At 40.3% G+C, this 20,845-nt stretch overlaps 1 long non-coding RNA gene across 1 annotated transcript; it reads left to right on the top strand.

The window, feature by feature from the left end:
* The first annotated feature begins 8,049 nt into the window (after positions 1-8,049).
* LOC103241853 (uncharacterized) lies at positions 8,050-14,802 on the top strand. Its single transcript, XR_005241940.2, has 2 exons — positions 8,050-9,068; positions 14,095-14,802. It is a non-coding gene; the product is annotated as an uncharacterized lncRNA (long non-coding RNA).
* The last annotated feature ends 6,043 nt before the right edge of the window (positions 14,803-20,845 follow it).

Below are 20,845 nucleotides of genomic sequence, written 5' to 3'. Positions count from 1 at the left end.
GAGGTGCAGCTGGGTGCCCCTTGAGGCAGATGCCCATGAGTGGAATAATACATGTCAAGAGTATGTGAGGGAAGGAGAGAAATCCTTCCTTTTATTTCCCTGGAGAGAGCAGCTCAGAAGCTTGGAATTAAAGGTGACAAGCCCAGGTGTCAGATGGCAGATTAGCTTTGTTCGAGGGATCCAGAAGGACTAAGGGATTTACACAGAGTGACAGTCTGCGGGTAGTGGCTGGTACCAAATGCCCGCTAGAGCTTTTGCTATCTTAAAAGCAGACTCCAGGGAGAAACCTGCAGCTGGAAACCCGAACACCAATAATGACCACAATCATAGATTATAGTGGACTGGGTCCTCAGTGAGTGAGCTACTCTTGTTTGGAAAGCTTAGAATTCATCCAGAGTTTGATCAGAAACTCCAGTTCCACTGGTCTAAGACACTTCTCACACTAGTCTTGATAACCTGGGAAGTGTGTTTCCTGTTTAAGACTTTGTTTAGCAGGTACAATTTCCTGACATCTGTTAGTATGGGAAAGGTGACCGTCCTGGTCAAGTGAGCCATACATCAGAAACAGAACATTTGCACCAACAGCTTAACTGTCCCCTTGGTCTCTGGTCCAACCGTTCTATCGATGGAAAACAGAGACTGTTCTGCCTGTCACGAGAAGAGAAACCTCACAGCTCCTACAAAGCCTTCCTATCTGGCAAACCCAGATGGCCCAGGTTCTGCTCAACTCTCTGCCCTAAGTCAACTCTGTGACTTTAGATTCGTGATCTCACCTCTGGGATTAAAATGTATAAGGTGAAAAGCAGAGGATACTTGATTCACGATAAGGGCCCAGCTACATTTACGTTTCCATAATTTTGCTTGACTAAAGTGTCTCCACTTCTACTCCTTAGGCCCCTCCCCCAAAGCATATTCAACTATTCTCTCTTTTAGAAATGTAAATCTGACCCTTTAAGTAACACAACATGGGAGGAGACTTATACTTAAATCTGGTTTGCTTCTTACTTTGGCAAAGTCGATATGAGAAACAATCCATGGCAGCAAATTAGGCCACTACTTAATGGCCTGGAATTCCAATTAAAGGAAGGAGCCATAACAGGCTTTATGAGGCTGCCTGACAGTGGGGAGGAGTGTCTGACCTAATCTTGGATCCCAGAAAGGCCACCTTAAGAGGAAAAGCAATTGCCCATCAGATTTGCCGTGGGTGAAAGGAAGCCATAAACTACAGGGAGACTGGGCTCGTTAAAATGGTAATGCTCCTGTCTCCACCATGAAAGCACTCCCTGGACACCTCCGGAAATGAAATTTGGAACAATCAGAGAACCAAGCATTTCCTCCCCTCACCCAATTTAATTATTTTCATTTCATGTATCGATGTGCAATGAGGCCCACTAAATCCGGACTCATCACTCTTGAGCGTTTGCCACACTTCACAGACACCTGCAGAAAAACAGAAAACCTAGCATCTAGGTTTTCTGATAGGAAAAGGTTATTAGATAGGAATGTCAGGGAGGCATCAACAGATTTAATTCTTACTGACACAGTCTCATAATTCATTTGAAACTCCCTGAAACACCAGCCACCTCAAGAAAACTATATAGGGTGTATGTAGGGGAGATAGTGGAGGGTGAGGGAAGGTATGGAATCAGGCATAATAAGAAAGTACAGGATTAGGCAATAAATGTCAATCAGAGAACCTGTAATATCTAAATTTATCATATTCCCCCCAATAACCCCATCATCTAATCAACAGCCAAGGCCAGGACTGTGGTAGTTATCCTTGGCTTCTTCGAATCTATCATTCATTCACTCATTCAACAAGGATTTACAGATCACCTGTGATGTGCCAGGCACTGTGCTGAGCACTGGGGATACAGCAGTGTATGCTCCCATCTGTTCTATCACAGGTCCCATCAACATCTGTCTTAGAATGGGTACTATAGAATCAGTTTCTGAGATAAGTAATGGCATGCAGATGTTTTACTGGGAGATCTCTCAGGAGCTACACCTGTAAGGGACTGAGGACAAAGCTGACCCATAATGCAATTGCAACTGAGGCCTCAGCTGACCCTATGGGGGGCTCTGGAGCTCGCATGACCCTTCAATGTTGCCTGAGATTGAGGCCTTTGTATCTCCACGTCAGCACGTCACTGGTCATGGGTAGGTTCACAGGAAGGGGCATGACCTTGAGCAAGGCAGATCCCTGTCACTAAGGCCAAGTCCCAGAGAAGGACACAGCTGTGAACCGTGAACACCAGATATTCCCAGCAGCTCCATCAGCCTGAAGAGGGGGTCTGAGGGGAGCACCACAATTATCTACTGCTGTACCCCCTGCCAACCTCAGTGTAGTCCCTGTTGGTCTTTAGGATGTCTTGCCACAGACCACTCACTCTTCTGCCTTCACCGTGGTGCCCTCTCATGGTGACCTTCTAGTCTTGTACTTGAAGTATCAGAAACACTTCAATTATCTTTGGGAAAATATTTGAGTTCCCAGCTGGAGACTGTGGAGATCTTCAGGTGTATATGAGAGGACTTTAATATCTCTAAAAGAATGTTTTCCTCTGTTTGTTTCAATGTATTAACATTTTTAAATACAATTATGTTCTGAATCATCTGGATATCCACTCTAAAACCAAGTACTATCCTGAAATTTTACTGCCCACATTTGCATTTGTTAATAACCACATGGCACCAGGTAGTACTGCTTTGATTTCTCCAGGTTAACAAAAGGAAGTCCAGAAATAAACGGTGAATAGATTAATGGCTTGGGGCCAAATGAAGGTTGAAGGACTTCACGTCACTGCCCAAATTAAGGTTTCACAGTATTTGAACAGACAACAATGGCGAAGAGTTGAGTCACCTCTGGCACGCAGTACAAGTCAAACTCAAAACAATCTGTTCAATAGCAGGATCACTGTCATATTGAGAGTGGCAATTTGATTTCTCCAAAACAATGTGATCTGACACATTGAATTAATTTTTTTTATTTTGTTTACTTTTACAGTTTTATTTGAATTAAATTTATAAATTGTCTTTGGTTTCACAGTTGCATAGCTGCTATGAATGTAATGACATTAAACCTGGTTTTATAGCTGTATATATTTAGGTAAAATCACAATGCAATCATTTAAGTTGACATTGGGAGATTTTGAGAATTTTTTGCCAAAAGATAAAGTTGGAGGGTGTCATAAATTGCTTAAGTGGAAAACGCAGATCTAAATAAACTCCTTTGCACAGGCTCTGTGGCCCCTCATGATCTGGTCCTCACCCACCTGCCCCAATCTCTTTCTCCTCACAAGGCTTCCAGCAGACTAAAAGAGTGAGAAAATTGTTATGTGATATCTAAACTGGCTGTAACCACTTTTACCTTCCAGTGGAAAAGCAGGTTGCATTATTTGTAAAATAAGAAATTAGGCATTTGTTCTACTGTATCCCACTTATAAAAGCTAAGGCTGGAAGGAAAATGGAACGACTGAAATTTCAGTGCCTTTCCTGTGTCTTTCTGTTCTTCTGCAAAGTGAAGCCCAAAGCACCCGCCCATTTGGCTGACCTCAGTAAGCTGCGGTTCTATAATAGGCCTCTTCGCCAAGGGGAGGGTTGATGATGCAGTAACGAAGGGAATTAGACCAAATAACCCTACATGTCGGGTTTTTAAACTGCCAGAGGAATGATAGCAGACAAAGCCTGTGAAAAGTGTTGAGTTGGAACAAAGACCCTTTAGCACCAACACCCTCTAAATGCTGCAGGTACAGTGGGAAGGGAAAAAAACCCACTAGGGCATAGAACAAGAAAGCTTGTTTCTGCTCAGACTCAGGGTGAAAAGAGTGTCCTGTTAGGTATTAAAGCTGCAGAGATTGTGCTTTGCATAGTTTGAGAGGCTAGATTTTTACTACCCACATTGGTGAGAATATCCAGAGAAATCATTTGAAGAACCGTCCCCGAGCCAGTGGTCCCCTAGGTATCTTCAAAAACAAAAGCAAAGCCAGTCTAGGGGATATTTCCATGGCTCAAATCCCTCAAGATTCTCACAATAACAACCAGCCCTGATGGAGCTATGCTTAGATAAAGGAATAAAAACACACGTGAAAAAACTCACCATAAGCACAAGTACCACAAATATGATGACCCAGCATCCTGGTTTGCCCAGGAGAGTCTGGTTTATACCTGCTATAGATCAATTAAAATCTATCAATTATTTTTTGTGTCCCTTTGCACTACCGAAATGTCTCCGCTTGGATGAAAAATGATATATATAGTTACCTTAATTATAAAGAATAAATAAGAATATTCTATATGTCAAAAGAAAACAATTCATAAGGAACATTTAATCTCAAAACAGTATTACATAACAACATAGCCTCAAAATACATAGCACAAAAACAATTACAAGGAGGATTGGATAAATCCAATCAGGTAGAAGACTTTTACGTACATCTCTTGGTAATGTATAGATTAAACTGACTGAAAATTAACGAAGATAAATAAGGTTTAAACAATACTTGATATATACATACAGAACCCTATGTCCAATCATTACAGGCTATATATCCATTTGAAACACACATGAAACATATAGAAAAATTGACCACAAATATAAGTATATACAAATGTATAGTTATACAAGTATAACCTTAACAAATACCAAAGAATCACTGTCTTAAAAATTATTTCTGACATCAGTGCAATAAAATTAGAAAGCATAAACCAAAGGCAGAAAAAAAAACTTCAGGAAATTTGAAAATACACTAGTAAATAACGCTACTGATAAAAGAACTCATACCTGAAACTATAAAATATTTAGAAGTGAACAATGAAAATACTACATGACAAAATTAATGGTTTTCAACCAAAAGAATAGGTAGAGACACATTTATAACCATGAAAGTATCTATCAAAAGGCAGAGCGGCTTAACTCAAAGCTGCATTATCCCTCTATATGGTTCCATGACACATTATGAGGCCTTACACACTACATTCAAATTTTCTGTTTGCTATGTGCCTCCCCTACCAAAGTATAAAGGACTTGAGATCCAAAATTCGTATTTTCATGCTTGTTTTCCAATATACACTCCAGTTACTAGCACATAGTTGACACTCAGTATTTGTTAATAGAATAATAACATTCTAAAGAAAAATAGATACCCTAAAAAATAATAAATTCTAGCAAACAATACATGATAATAAATATATTATCAATATGCAGGAAAATACTCAATATAGAAGTAACACCATTACATTAATAACAAGACTCAATGTCTTTCTTCTTTCAACACCTTGTTTCCCTTTAAAGCCACTTGATGGTAATTTGCTCCTCTGTAGTGGGGAGGAAGGGGAACCAAGAGGCTGACTGATGTTCAAAAACAACTCTTTCTTGTTTGGGATGCTTTTATGGGTTCCAGGAAACTTCCTCATAAAACACTTGACTGTCCCTGCCGTAGTGCAAGCCATGCCTCTTCTACCCTTAGTTGCTTATAACTCCTTCCTCAAGCCCTGGGCATCTGGCAGTCTGTCCATGTCCTATCCATGGTTTCACCGCCTATCTGTGAGCCCATTCATCCTCTCGAGTGAAATCCAAAATACCTCCAGGTCAGCTCCCAAGTGCAGGTCCACAATTCCTAGAAAATCATGCACCTTGAATTACCATTGACATCGAGTGGAAAGGTAGCTGTTTGCCAACACCACCATCCTTCTTCACTCCCATGCCAGGCAGGGTGTTCCATCCAGTTCCTTTCTGTGGACTTTATCAGGCATGAGACAGCCACCAGTCCACCAGGGTCCCTAAACTCCAGGGAACACAAATCAAGGCCCCAATAGGTCTCCAAATTTACTATCTCACCAGACATAACCACCCTCTTCCTTGCCCCATGCAGATGTAATGAGAAAGTTACAGAGCAATCCACCACCTTTCTTCAAAGATATTCTCTCTCCCTCTCAGCCTTTTCAAACTCAATCATGTTTAATCTCAATTTGGGGATTGATGAAGGGTCGCAAAGCTGCTTCCCCATGACCTCTTTCACCACCTTGCATAGATGGTCTAGCACCCCGTTTTAGAAACTGAGGGGTAGAATCTATTCTTTTGTGATTACATTTTTACAGCCTCCACTGAAACAAAGATAGAAGAGTCCTATTTTAACACCCTGTTAACAGAAGTATAAATTCTATAAAACCTGGGTATAAATTGAGTAACAGAAGGCTGTCCTCTAAATTTAAATAGCAGATGATTTCAGAAGGCTTAAGATTCCTTTCTTTAATTCAAGATGAGAATTCTGTTTCTTTGAGGACATGAGACCCTGCCACGAACAGTCAGCATAAGGACTCCATAACATCATCTGGAAAGAGAAAATTATCCTAAAATGATGGTAGAGTGAGAGAAGGAAAGGGGATCATTTAGGCAGAAGGTAATTTCCTGCCAGGCTGAGAAGGAGGCGACAAATATGGTATATAAGCAACAAGAGCTCAACACACAAGCAGCACTTTTACTCACAAAGTGGCTTCTAACGATGCACAAAACAGAGTAGAAGGGGATTTACGGCTGAATTTGGGATGACAGGAAGCAAAATAGGTTTGGAGAAATATGTTTGCAACAGCCCTAAAGAAATGAGTCTGAACAACAGATGTTCCTCTGCACAATAAATAAAATAAAATAAAGAAATTGAACTTCATACGATCTTTAACACACAACTACACCCATTGGGATAAACAAGACCCCTGACTTTACTGGAATATTCATTTGAGCTTCAAACATGTTCATTAACTTTTCACAGTTCTTAGGGAGCACTCAGGTTCTTGTTTTTTTTGAGAGAACAAAAGTCTATGCAGTCAGATTCTAAATGTCAGAACTTTACAACAAGACTAAAGGACATTTACTTTTATTTTTCTATTTCTGATTTTTTTTGTCCATTGATGTTATAAGGAACAATTTATTTTCAGTAAGAAGACATTTCTATTCCCTATTTTTTTGTGTTTCCACAAAGAGACAAAAGTCTTTTAAATTTGATACTGGGCCCTTTATCAAAGAATCAGATCAACTCTAAGGAATCTGAGAATTACAGCCCAACTCTCATCATTTTGTAGATGAGAAAACCAAAATTCAGATGAGACAAGTGATTTATCCAGGGACATAGCTTATGTGCTTGCAAAGCGTTTTCTGGAAAGAAAGGCATGATTCAGAAACTCCATCTCAGCATGTTCCCATGATGGCAGCAGCAACAGAAAGGGAGACACAGAGTGCTATAATGGCTGTGAAAATGTGTGTCTAGAAGTGCCACCTATCCCCTCACAGTTCAATAGCCGAAAGCAGTCATACGCCTATGTCAACTTGAGTGGGAGTGTGGAAGTTCACTTTTACCATGCACCCCTCTTTGTGGGCCCGCTGTAGTAAAGGGAATGTGAATTACACCTCACTATTTCCCTGTTTGGTAGCAAATGCTGTGTCAGGAGGGCTCAAAATCTTTTCCAGCCTTAAGCCAACAGTCTCTCCCTTTATAAAGTCCTCCACTCATTCTCCTAGGCCCAATTCAAATCCACTTGTCAAAACTTCTCCCTTGCTACATGCAACCCAAAGTAATTTCTCAAGTCTCAAAATGTCTACCCGGTGTACATGCTGTGGGCACTTTCATTAAGCAGTTTCCACAGTCTTCCTCATTTCTGTGTGTTTTTCTCATTGCCCAATTAAACAGCAAACTCACAGCAAGATATCTTCTTATGCCCGAGAGAAATCCATCCAGTGAACCAGGACAGTGTAGAATGCCCAAAGTAGATGTCATTCCTTGGAAATTTCCAATTCACATCTAATGCAAACAACCATAGATTTCAGCCCAAGGCTTCAAGTAAGTGTATTATGCACAAAATTAGTAGTCATCAAGACCACAGAGGTTGCAGTTGTCCTTAGGGTTACATTTAAACTGCACTTCAGGACCACACTACAGCTTCCTCACTCTGAGAACAAATAACTGCCTGCAATGTCTTTGTATCAGCTTGAGTTGGACCTGTTTAAGTTAAATTTCCTAAAAGCAGGGACTGAGACAAGGATTTGTGTCCAAGTGATTTATTGAGGCAGTGTTCTCAGAAGAAATCTATAAAGGAGTAAGAGAATAGGACAGAGGTGAGGCAGAAACTACACAAGGATGAGACCTTCAGGTGAAATCTTGCCTCAACCTGATCTCATAGGGAGCTCTGGAGCATAAATTGCACCTTGGATCTGTCCTGTTTTGCTGTAAGAGAGCAGGGTTTTGTAAACTCCCTCTCATCCAGCCCCAACCAGCAGTGATGACTACATGTTGCTCTGGCATTAATCATGGAAGTGGGTGTGATTCTCAGACATCCCCAGGTAAGGTGGCTGCAGTCACCTGAGAACAGTACTCAAAAGAAGGCAGCTACTGGGAACCACTAGCCACAGCACCCACAGCACCTGGACATGAGCAAACCAGACTGGTAAGGTGGAGCCTAGGGCATCTGAAAAGGGCACCATTATCATTTGCTATGTCCCAAAAATCAGACTGTGTACAGAGATGGCCTTGACATTATCTTTCACTTCCAAAGCTACCCAAGGATGAGTAAGCGACCCAGTCATGGGCTGACAAGAGCGTGTGCAACAGCTTCGCTCTCCCATAAAGAGATACTTAATAAGCATGTTCATTATTAAGAGAGTCATGAATTTGAAATTACCGTGCCAGACAGACTCTCATCTCTGCTCTTCTTCATATCCAGGTAACTACACCTGGCTAAGGTCATTCTGACCCTGATATGCCATCCTAATTGCTAGGATGACAACAGAGGGCTTTAGATGGGAAATTCAGTGAAAAGTAGGATGAATTTTGCCTTTTGGCAGCCACAAAGGATTAGTTTCCATGGAAGGGCTGCGCTGAGGGATGATGTTTTGAGAGAATGCCTTGAATTGATACCTCAAAGGGCTTCTTTCGAAGGGATGATTTATACATCTCAAGACAAAGAGGATTTATATTAAAGAAAATGGATTCCTTTTCTGAACCGTTTTGAGGGAGATGGATAGCTTCCTGTAAACTGCAGTTCTGTGTCTGAGAGCTGAGTGTTTCCGGAAAATTACTAAGGTAATGCTGCCCCTGGGATCCACCACATTGTCCCTGCCACCATCCACACATGTGTGTGTGTGTGAGTGTGTGTGTGTAAGAGGTGTGTGTGTGTGCGTGAGAGGCCATAGAAAGTTTCCTAACCAGACTACCCCTACTAGAGAACCCTCCAGAGAAAAGTCCATGTTCTCCTAACTACACATGCTTAGAAATTAATAATAATCGGCCTGGCGCGGTGGCTTAAGCCTGTAATCCCAGCACTTTGGGAGGCCGAGACAGGCGGATCACGAGGTCAGGAGATCGAGACCATCCTGGCTAACACGGTGAAACCCCGTCTCTACTAAAAAATACAAAAAACTAGCCAGGCGAGGTGGCGGGCGCCTGTAGTCCCAACTACTCGGGAGGCTGAGGCAGGAGAATGGCGTAAACCCGGGAGGTGGAGCTTGCAGTGAACTGAGATCCGGCCACTGTACTCCAGCCTGGGCAACAGAGTGAGACTCCGTCTCAAAAAAAAAAAAAAAAAAGAAAAAGAAATTAGTAATAATCATGATGAGGGAAATTTTCAGCTTTGTAAGTAGTGTAGTCATTGTTGCTGCTGCTGTTGTTTGCATATTTGCCTACCCAATTTCTCCTACAAAAGTGTTACTCTTGTCTACTAAAAAGTTCATCATAAGGACAATTCTTCACATTTTAAATAACTCTAATGGATGCCCACATAATCTTCATGTCAGCTTTCATGTACATGTGATGAAGAAAATTCAACAGAATCTGAGATTTGTCAAAATGTGGGTAAGGTAAATGCTTATCATTGCTAATGGAGCTTCAGATCCCTCCCTGATCACTGGGATGACTAGAAGTTTTCAGAGAAGAAACAAGTGGAGTCAAAAAGTTAGTGAAAAGCTTCCCTTGAAAAGTAAGAACAACTTCCATAAAGCAATCTGGAAAACGGTCTGAGAAATCTTGGAAACACCAGGCTGTGGCACCAGCCTTCAGAAACCAAAAACTAAAACTGCCTTGTATTGACAAATTGACTACTAATCTCTTAATTTCATTTCATCCTTGAAACAACTCGTACCCAGTACGGTACTGATTGGGGGTTGGGGAACAGAGAGACTCTGACTTGTAGTGTTTGCTGACTTTTGTGGTGTAAATGGTCTCATTATGACCAATTGCAAACTACTGATGTGATGTCACCAAACAAGTAGTTGTGAAGAGATAACACATGATTAGCTCTCACAAGGCAGAATAAGCTGGCTCTAAATGAGCACACTGAGAGGCACGAAAAGGTAGAAGTTTGAGCTGACATGCTGTGCAAAAACATCTCCTTCTACTTTTGTGTCCTCCACCTGCAGATCTGTAGATCACAAAAAGGAATACTGGCAAGTTCCTGGCCCTGAGTGCAAAAAAGTTGCATCACTCCAAGTATGAGGCTTTGTAAGACACATTGCTGAGTCAATCTTTGTCCGACATAGAAAAAAGCTCCTTGGCCGGGCGCGGTGGCTCAAGCCTGTAATCCCAGCACTTTGGGAGGCCGAGACGGGCGGATCACGAGGTCAGGAGATCGAGACCATCCTGGCTAACACAGTGAAACCCCGTCTCTACTAAAAACACAAAAAACTAGCCGGGCGAGGTGGCGGGCGCCTGTAGTCCCCGCTACTCGGGAGGCTGAGGCAGGAGAATGGCGTGAACCCGGGAGGCGGAGCTTGCAGTGAGCTGAGATCCGGCCACTGCACTCCAGCCCGGGCAACAGAGCAAGACTCCGTCTCAAAAAAAATAAAAATAAATAAAAAAGAAAAAAGCTCCTTGAAAACAGGACCTGTATGTTATTCAATTCTGTGTCACCCAAATGCCTAGCACGATGTTTTACTGAGAGAATAGTTTGAGATAATGAAAAACTTCTAGAAATGGATAGTGATGATAGCTGCACAACCATGTGAATGTACTTAATGCCACTGAATTGTCCACTTAAAATAGCTATAATGGTAAATTTTATGTTATGTATTCTTTACCACAATAAATAATAATAATAATAATAATAATAAGTGTGTTTCTTAGAACTGGACTTGAGCCCTCCCAAGTCTTCTTCCATTAAAGCTGAAGGGTTCATACAGTGAATATGCTTCCCTAAGATTCTGTAGGCACCAATCACATATTAAATACTTAACAAAGATTACTTCTCTTCCCCAGAGATTATTTATTGACACACTTTCTTCATTCTGTTTTATGATAGAGAACAGACAATTGTTTTTCCACGTAATTATGTCTGTTACCCCCCTTACATATCAAAATACAGAAATATCCTTTAAAAATCACTATTGAAAACTTTTGTCAGTCACCATTTTGTTTCAAGACTGCAGTCTGAGCTCTAACTGCACCATCCAAGGCCTCTATGCATCTCTTCCTGTGGGATTCTTAGCAGATGAGTAGAACCTTTGAATGTTTCCCAAGCAAAGGGAGCAGGGATGCATTATCATATCATCATAAGAGCAAAGTCAAAAAACAAAGGTGTCTTTCATAAGAGCCCCTTTAAACAGGAAACAATCCATCTGGGGTTAAACCAAAAAGAGAACGTTTTCTTTTTAGTTTGCAATATTCCCAATGTAGTTTTGTTTGTTTGGGGGGTTAGTTTGTTTTTAAATATCATGATCATTTATCATATTCAATATCTGTTGAAATAGCTACCTTCAGTCATGTTCACAGCAATTCTAGCAAAATCTAGTCTAACTAAAGTAACTTTTTAAAAGAAAAATCCAGTCTAACCTAGTGTCAAAGACTTTGCTATACTGTTATATTTAATTACCCTGGTTTTTCTCTACCTCTATCTTGTGGGTTACCAAAAACCCAAATATATTAAATTTATTTTTTCCTTTAATCCATTAATTCTATAATTCCGTCAGTGGGAAGCTATCGGGGGGTTTTTTGGCATGATGCTTTGTTTACAGACCTGAACTGTTCATTGCTCATGATTCTATTATCCTCCATATTATCCTCCGACTACAGATTTCTTTTCTCCTGGTACTTGCTCCATTATTTTACCAGAAAATTAAAATCTCTTCCAACAGATATCCATTTTCAGTTTTCAATATCTTTCCCATTTATCAAAACCTGTCATTACGTCTGCCATGATTCCATCTTTCAATATTCTCATTTCATAAATGCTTCTGCCATGATTGCTAGAGTTGATGATCCAAACCTAGAAAAACTGAAACTGGTCAAAATATAGACTCAGTCTCCCAATCTATACCTTTTCATCTGTATCCACAGTACTTTGGGGACAACGTTCTGTTATTTTTTGTTGTTGCTGTTATTTTGTCTTATTTTTTTTTATTAGTTGTTGTTAGGGAAAAGAGTGCTTGATAAATTGCTCAAATTATCTTTTTGTCTCTCTTCACCCTTAGCATAACAGCATGAAACTCAATGCTTGGACACTCTTATACCATAATTCCTCCATTTTAATATATTTATTTCTTTTCAATAATTTTTCTTTGAGGGGGAAGAGAAAAAAACTTACAAGGACTCCATTTTTCATGGGCTTTGAAGTCAGACAGACCTGGGTTCCAATCTCTGCTCCACCACTTACTAGCTAAGTAACCTCTGGCAAATTGCTAGACCTCTCAAAACATTAAGCTCACCTGCAAAATAAGGATAGTCCCATCATCTCTTCGGGACTGTTATGGGATTATATAGCCAAGTCTATGCAAAAGCCATTAGAACATAAGAGGTACTTAATATTTACCTTCCCTTAACCCCTTTCCATCTTCTGCTCCCTCAACTACACGCACCTCCACCTCATCCCAGTACCTCACCCCAAAGCAGCAAAGAATCATTCTAGCAACCTCCAGGTAACCTCTATTTAGCCACCACCTCTCCTGTCTGTTGTCTCTCCAACAGTAGCTCTATGAGACCTGAAACCTCACTGAACACCGGAAATTTCACAGTGACCTCATTGGTTGCAGAACATGGCTGTAATCTAGGATAACGGGGGGAAAAAAGTGGTCTAAGGACCTCCATAAAAGGCTCTTGCTTTATTTTCCCAATTCTTTAGTTCCTAATCCGTTTATTTTGATCCTTAAGCCATCATTGTAAAATCTCCCTGCATGAGTGAATCCTGCTTGTTTGAGTCTTGTTTTTAGTTTGTTTTGTTAGTTTCAGAATTTTCAGTACCTTGATTTCTTATTAAAAATACCTTCTCTTCCTTCTTGATTCTGCTCACCATCTTTAAATAAATACAGCCAGAAATGCGTCTTTACCACAATGAACTCCAATTAGTTCTGCAGTAACAATGATTTTTTTTAAGCGCTATGATTATTCCCACATTTCCAATTGTCTCTTTCCTATCTTTTGCAATAAAGTTCAGAGGACTTCCCCTAGGACTGATTTTTCCTCACTTTTGGAGCATACATTTGCTGTCTTTATTGCTTGTTATTTATAATCCTCTTCTGCTTTCCTAAGAAATGAGCAACAATGTTTCTGTGGGAAGTCTTCTGGCCATTAACTATCCTAAAACATATTCAAGCAGACCTGAGAACCGTGGTTTGACAAAGAGATCTTAATAGTTATAGTGAGGAACTAATTGAGGAGGGCAGCTTAATTTACCAAATTAGGCAAATGTCACAGGACTAATCCCATCTTGGAAATAATTACACCCTCATTTCCTAACACCAAATGAGCACTTACTATATCTAGGCATTCTGCTTCACAGTTTACATGTACTACCTCACTCTATCCTCACAAACACATTATGATCTAACTGTTGTCATTGTTGTTATCACATCAATTTTACAGATAAGGAAACTAAAGCTTTAAAAGGCAAAGTAACTTGCCCAGTGTCACACAGCTAAAAAGTGATGGGCCCAGGATTCAAATCCAGATCAATCTGACTCCAAAACTCAAGCAGTCCAACCCATTGCTTTTACGTGTGCCCAAATAACCTGGCCTTTTCATAATGAGATTCGGGAATCTCATGCAAATCTTTGTGACATGGTGTACTAACAAGTAGAAGTCTCTCACTTGTAGAGAAAAGAGTAAATTCTGATTCGTTTGTTAGGTGCAAGAATCTACAAAGCAACATCAGAGGCCCAGAAGTGAATTACAGACTGCCCCTCAGAAGAGAGTGATTGAATTATGAAATGTGGATACTCCATTTGAAGTGTTGAAAGCAGTGCAAAGATCTAAAGAGGACACTTCAGCAGCAGAATTGAGAAAATTCTTTTCATCACTTTTTTAAATATATCCCCCCAACCAAAAAAGAAAGAAAGAAAGAAAAAAAAAAAAAAAAACCTGTTGGTTTGGTATCCAGACCAAATGAAATGTTAAACGGAAAAATGTGATGAATTTTTCTCCAGGTGATATAAAGTACAATGGCAAATAACACTTTTTTTTTTTTTTTTTTTTTTTTTTTTTTTTGCTGAATACACAATATTTTTTATTTACCTGAGGTGAAAGTGGGGTCCAGAGGCTATTGCAAGACTGGCAACTGTGTCCATTCTACACCAGAAATTCCTGAGGACGAGAAAAGAGGGTATGAACAGAGTCACAAACAGCATGTGACCCACAAAGGTGGGTCACAATCAGCCTTTTGAGAATTCCTTGTGTCAAGCTGTCATCAGTGACATGGAAATGAAGGAGCAATATCAACGTTTTACGTATCTTTTTCTCTGTCTCTCCAAACCAAAAGTTATATTGGAAGTGGTAGTAAATACAGGACACATGTCCCATTGCCCATCCTGCAATAAAGTTTCTACTTTGTAATAAAGCTCCTAAAGTGTTCTTTATGGAAAATTCCCTTTTTCTGTTGCTTTTATTCTGTCTTCATCATCTCAGTGGTGACATGTTATGAAAGGGCTGTTTGTGCTGCTAATAAAAGCATTGCTTCTCCAGCGTTTGAGTGGCTGCTGTTGTCTCCAGGCTGCTGGCAGGTTAATGCGGCACAGTTCCAACACAGCTCTGAAAAATAACAATAATGTGATTTGGGTCTAGTGTCATTAAACTTGATTAGCTGGGTGAGCTCATGAAAATCCATAATTAACTAGAAAAACAAGAAGACAGATGTTTTTGCCAGGAAATTGAGAGAACCTGGTCCTCAGTTAGACTGCTTTTCTTCCTATCTAAGGGCCTAGGCAACTCCATACCTCTCTTCCTACTCATCTGCAACTAACAATATCCCCAAATATGACTCATCTCTTATCTAATCGCACCACTTTTCATGAGAAGGTAGGAGAAAAGGAAATGCAATTCCCTCAGGTGTGTTGAAGCTCGTCAGACAAGTTGGTAAATGTCTTGAAATACGTCACCATTAGTCCAGCCTAGCCCAACCCCTCACTCTCCCACTCTGAGGTCTCCTGGGCCCAGTGGTTCTCAACTAGCAGTGATTTTGCCCCTCTGGTGGACAATTTAACAATGTCTAGAGACGTGGGTTGTCACAATGGAGAGCATGCTACTGGCATCTAGTGGGTAGAAGCCAGGAATGCTGCTAAACATCCTACAATGCGCAGGACAACCGCCACAGCAAAGAATTGTCTGACCCGAAATGTCCATAGTGCTGATGTTGAGAAAACCTGCCAGGGCCAGAGACAAGCCCAGAATGGGAGCATACTCCAACGCAGACCAGCTACATCCCATCGCAGTTAGATCCTCCGATCTCCAGGCCGGCTCTGAGTTGCCCATGTTGGTGATTCTGGGGTACAATAAATAGAAGGAACTAATATGCAGCAGCCCCACAGAGGTTCACTCAGCCCCTGAAAGTGTCATCGCTTTAGGAAAGTCAGCCCCAGCCCAACAAAGCGTGCTTAACAGGAGAACCGTTCCTTAATGTCGGTATTTGGTATAGAAGCTGTGACCTCCTGTATTACACTCTGCTCAACTCCTGGGGAAGGTGGTTTTGTCATAATCTTTCTCTAGCTTCTCGTTTTCAGATTAGGCCGTTAAAGTGCAGGGCAAAGGCAAGAAACCACAGACTGAGTAATGGAAAAACAGGTTCACTCACAGATTTTATACAACCTGGTACAAGTAACCTTTGAAACTTTGATTTCCCCAGGTGCTAAAATAAGGTTGCTTATAATCTTTCTGTCTCACAGGGATAATTTAAAGAAGTAAGATGAGAAAGACGTTCCAAAACTCCTATTAATATATTTGGTTGAACCACATGAAACTGCCACTTTTGTAGGAAGAAATTGGTTCACCATTGGCATTTCATTTGGCTCAACTTAATGCTGCAGATATTTGGAGAATACTAACTACGGCTTTTACATTTATCTAAACACTTTCAATTCTATCCCATCTGAATTCTCAATCATCCTGTGAGAAAGGCATTAATTTCAATTAAATTCTTATTTTGTAAATAGGGAATCTGAGGCTGGAGGAGGTTCAATAAGTAGCTCAGTGCAGCACAGCTAACGTAGACACAGGACTGAAATGCTATACTTAAGACTTCAGAACCTGAATTATTTCTATAGGCTACTCAGCCTTATACAAGTAAAACATGCTCGTATCTACTATTTGATGAGACAATTACACTCTGTACAAAAAAAATGTTTACAACTGAGTTTAGAATTAAAGTCAAGGTGAGAGTTGGCTTTATTTTCACCTAAGAACCTTTGCCAGAAGGGAAGACAGTTCTAGTCCAGACTCACACAAAAGCTGCATTAATTCAGAAGGAAAGGAGTCCCTAGGTTGGTAGGAAAAGACCTCTGTGACTGGCAACAGCATCCTCACTTCCTCAACCCGCACTCCTGGGCCCGATGCACTCCCCTGCCTCTCAAGCCTGCAGATGCGCAAACACGTTCTTAATGAGCTTTGGTGTCAAACAGTAAGTGTCATGGGAGCAGGGCCCAAGTTCCTGATCAATGCAAGCAATATTTAGCTCCCCCCCAGCCCTACTGGTCTCCCTCGCCCGTTCAGCAATTCTGCAGTGTTATTTTTAGAGTGTTAAGTTAATAGAGATCCCTGGAGTGATGTGGAAAGAGCCAAGTCACTGGAGGAACTCTATAAATTTGTAAATGGAAAGAGGCCTGCAGCTACAGGGTTTCATGAAGGAGCCCACTCAGAAGTGAGATGAACAATGCACCATTGTTTCATATTTTAACAGAGGAATAATGTTTAAGGCTGCTGGGTGCCTGGGTAGGAGGAAGGGAGACCAGCACAATTCTTCTTCTGCCTCAATGATTTTTAAAAAATGATACAATAAAATAAGAATAATGACAGTATTTGGGGAGGAAAATAAGCTAGTAAGTTTTTGTTACGTTAAAATACATGTTAGGAAATAAAAATCATTCATTCTTAACTGATGTCAAACCTTCGGTTTTATGTTTAAATAACCTCTACCCTAACATTCCTTCTGAAAAGCTGTCAGTGTAATTAGAGCTGTAACAAAGGACATACAGACTTACCCAGGAAAGAAAATTATGACAGGCTTGATCAAAATTACCCTATAAATATCACTTTATTGTTTTAACTACCACGTTTTAGTTCTAGGGCCATGAAAATGAGTCATATGCTACCCAAACTAGGCATAGAGATGAAATTTGATTCATTCCTTTTATGTCAGCCACACGTACAAATGTGCCCACTAAGAGACTTAACCCACGATTAATGCATACAAGGTCTCTGGTGGGCATGGTCCATAAATGTGAAAGTCATACTACAAGGAAACCTGAAGGAATGAAAATAAAACTTTTCCTCCACCTTTTGCAGCTAACCCACGAACATTCAAGGTACAATTTCCCCAGCCACAGAGATAACAAAGGATCAAGAGACTCACAACCAAGGAAAATGCAACTGATGCACCTGACTGCTCGATGTTGTACATTGTTCTGGCTTTTTATTTCATGATAACTTAGAAGGTGATGGGTTTTCACCAAATTCGAAATCTATACCAAGAAGCACAAAGGACGTGACAGGGAAAGAAAGAGAAAGAAAAAATATGTTTAAATCTTGCTTCTTGGAACAATAGGTTGACTAATGAACATTTTCAAATGATGATTTTTTTTCAAATGATGATCATTTTGATGTTGTTCATTGAACTTCACTATGATGATTGAAGCTACAAAGGAAAATGTCTTATGAAGGGAGAAAATGACTTAATTTTATCATAAAACAAAATGAAGAAAGCATCCATACAATTTACTAGATTGTTTCATATAAACACGAATCATTTTACCTTGTTTCTGAACAAGGACACTCTCATAGATCACTTCTTCTAGAAGTGGAAATCAGAGGCTCTGAAATCTGTTCATTGATGCAAGATTTGATTTTGACTGACTTGCCAGAGGAAAACATGATATTTTTGTCTCTCCGGGTCCAGGGGGAAAGGCTAGACTCTCTTTCACAAAGTCTTTTGTTTAAAATAGTAAATACTGTTAAGTAAATTAAGATGATTAAATGAAACACTTAGAGTTTCCAGAACCACAGGCCCAAAATATCAAGAACATCTAAAAGGTCAATCCAGGTAATTTATTTTTTAAACAGTATTTTCTACATTTGTTGTGATGCCACAGAGATTCACTCTCAATCTACTCAATTCCTGTTTGTTATGGGGAATTTGGAGACCTAGAAGGAAGAGGAGACAGGAAATGTCCCAGAATGCATTTGTCACATACATTCAGCCTCTCCACCTCAGGTAGGGCAGCTACTGTCCCTACTGGCTACCCTGAGGAGCACTGACTGACAAGGTAGGGAGGAGAGAGGACATGAGGATGGGATGGGTAAGAACATTCTGAGGGGCAGAAAGATCACCAAGGCAGACTGAAGAGGTCTTGCCTAAGCCTGCTCAGCAATAACAGGGGGATAGAATTCATCACTAATATGCCACTGCTATGATTTGAATGTGTGTCCCCTCCCAAACTCATGCTGAAATTTCATTGCCATTATAACAGTATTAAGAGGTGAAGCCTTGAAGAGCTGATTAAGCTTATGAATGGATTAATGCCATTATCATAGGAGTGGACTCATTATTGTTGGAGTGCATCCCTTATAAAAGGACACACTCAGCCCCTTTTCTCTGTTTCTTTCTCCCTCCCTTCCTCTCCATCTTCTGCTCTCTCTCTTCTTCTTTCTTTGCTCTTCTGCCCTGAGATGCCTTCTACCACATTATGACACAACAAGCAGACCCTTGCCAGACACTGGAAACTCAATCTTGAACTTCCCAGCCTCTAGAATGTTGAGCCAATAAATTTCTTTCATTATAAATTATACAATCTGTGGCATTCTGTTATAAAAGCACAAAACAGACCAAGACAGCCACCATTAGTGTGCAGATCCTTCACATTTTGCCTTTACCAACACAGGACATCCAGCTATTTTCCAAGTGTCATTAAGGGCTGCTGTGGATCCATCCTACCGAGGAAGTGCTGGTTTTGCCAACAGACTGTCTACACTACCTGTTTCAAACATAAATTGGTATTTTGGTTATAATGTCTAATGAAAACCAAGCATCAGTTTTCTTAAACCAGTCATTATCTCATTAATGTCTCATCAGAAACCATATTAGAAGCCCTACATCTGATGAGCACTATTTTTTACAGGGAAAACTCAGAGATCGCCATTACCCCTGAGTACCCAGTGCAGTTCTTGTGCCCACTAAAGCCATCCAAATAGAGAAAAGCCTGAGAATCACTGTTCTGGGCTTTTCTCTAGCTTCTTGGTTTCCACTATGCCAGCACGTCAGTGGAATAACCTGTTCTTAAAATCCACCAGCAGAGATTTCAAACCTTCTGGGTTTCATTCATGTAATGAGATGGTCCTTTTTAACAGATGACTCGAATTCCCCTGACTGCAATTTAAACTTATTCCCTCTTGTCCTCTCCTACTTCAGATCTGAACCACAAAACTAGAGAATACAAATTCAACTGACCAAACTATTTTCTGACCTCCAGCATTTCATTTTCACATTTCCGTCTGAGTCTGAAAACTAACTGAGGGGGGCTAAGGGAGAAGCAACCATTAGATTAATAAGATTCACAGGGAAATAATGATTACCTAATTTAGCAGTGAAGAGAGAATGGGAACAACCTTCAAATGTCATCATCGGAGGCAGTGTTGAAATGCCTCCTTTTTCTGACACAATTCTGTCAATTAGCTGAGTAGGGCAATTACCTTTCTTTTCTCTTTTTTATTTGCAAAGAACCAAAACTTTCTAAGGATGATAAATGACTCCCTGGAAAATTCAATGCCGGTTCTGCTAAATTTGCACTTTCCATATTCTAAGGCTTTAGATGGATTTTTTTTCCAGTTATGTCTCATAATCAATGGGGTGAGCAGCTAAAAAAGAAAATCCTGGGTAGAATTCAGAGATGAGGACCTTAAAAGAAATCAAGCACACTCAGATCTGCCCAAATGACCAGTGAATGAATACGTATCGCAGTGTAATTAGTACAGTCAAGGATGTTGTTAGCCAAATGATGAAGTAAATTTCATTTTAATTGTTTTGAATTCTGTCCCTATTGCCCTAAAAAGAAGAAAAGAAAATGTATTCAGATTATGACCTTTGAGAATTCTGGACTCATTAGCATTTCATACAACACAGCACAGAATTAAAGCAAGAAAATGGATCTGCAATGTTCCTCTAACTGCAGTGTGTACATCATTAATGGCACATAATTAAGGAGTTGTCAGTGTTGGTCCCAGTCTCTGTTGACGATGGCTCACAAACAGCATTTTCAGTCCAATATAATAGCCAACTAACAGTGGCTAAATCTGTTCATTAAGAAAAGACAAAGGAGACCTAATTTTGCTCCAGTACTAGGACAGGGGACAAAAGAAATGGGGGGAGTAGGCAACGATGCATATCCTGAACCAGGTTT

Source organism: Chlorocebus sabaeus, chromosome 15 (assembly GCF_047675955.1).
Source record: "Chlorocebus sabaeus isolate Y175 chromosome 15, mChlSab1.0.hap1, whole genome shotgun sequence".
NCBI lineage: Eukaryota > Metazoa > Chordata > Mammalia > Primates > Cercopithecidae > Chlorocebus > Chlorocebus sabaeus.
The sequence above is the reverse complement of the archived record's forward strand: the minus strand, read 5'-3'. Positions and strand labels throughout refer to the sequence as shown.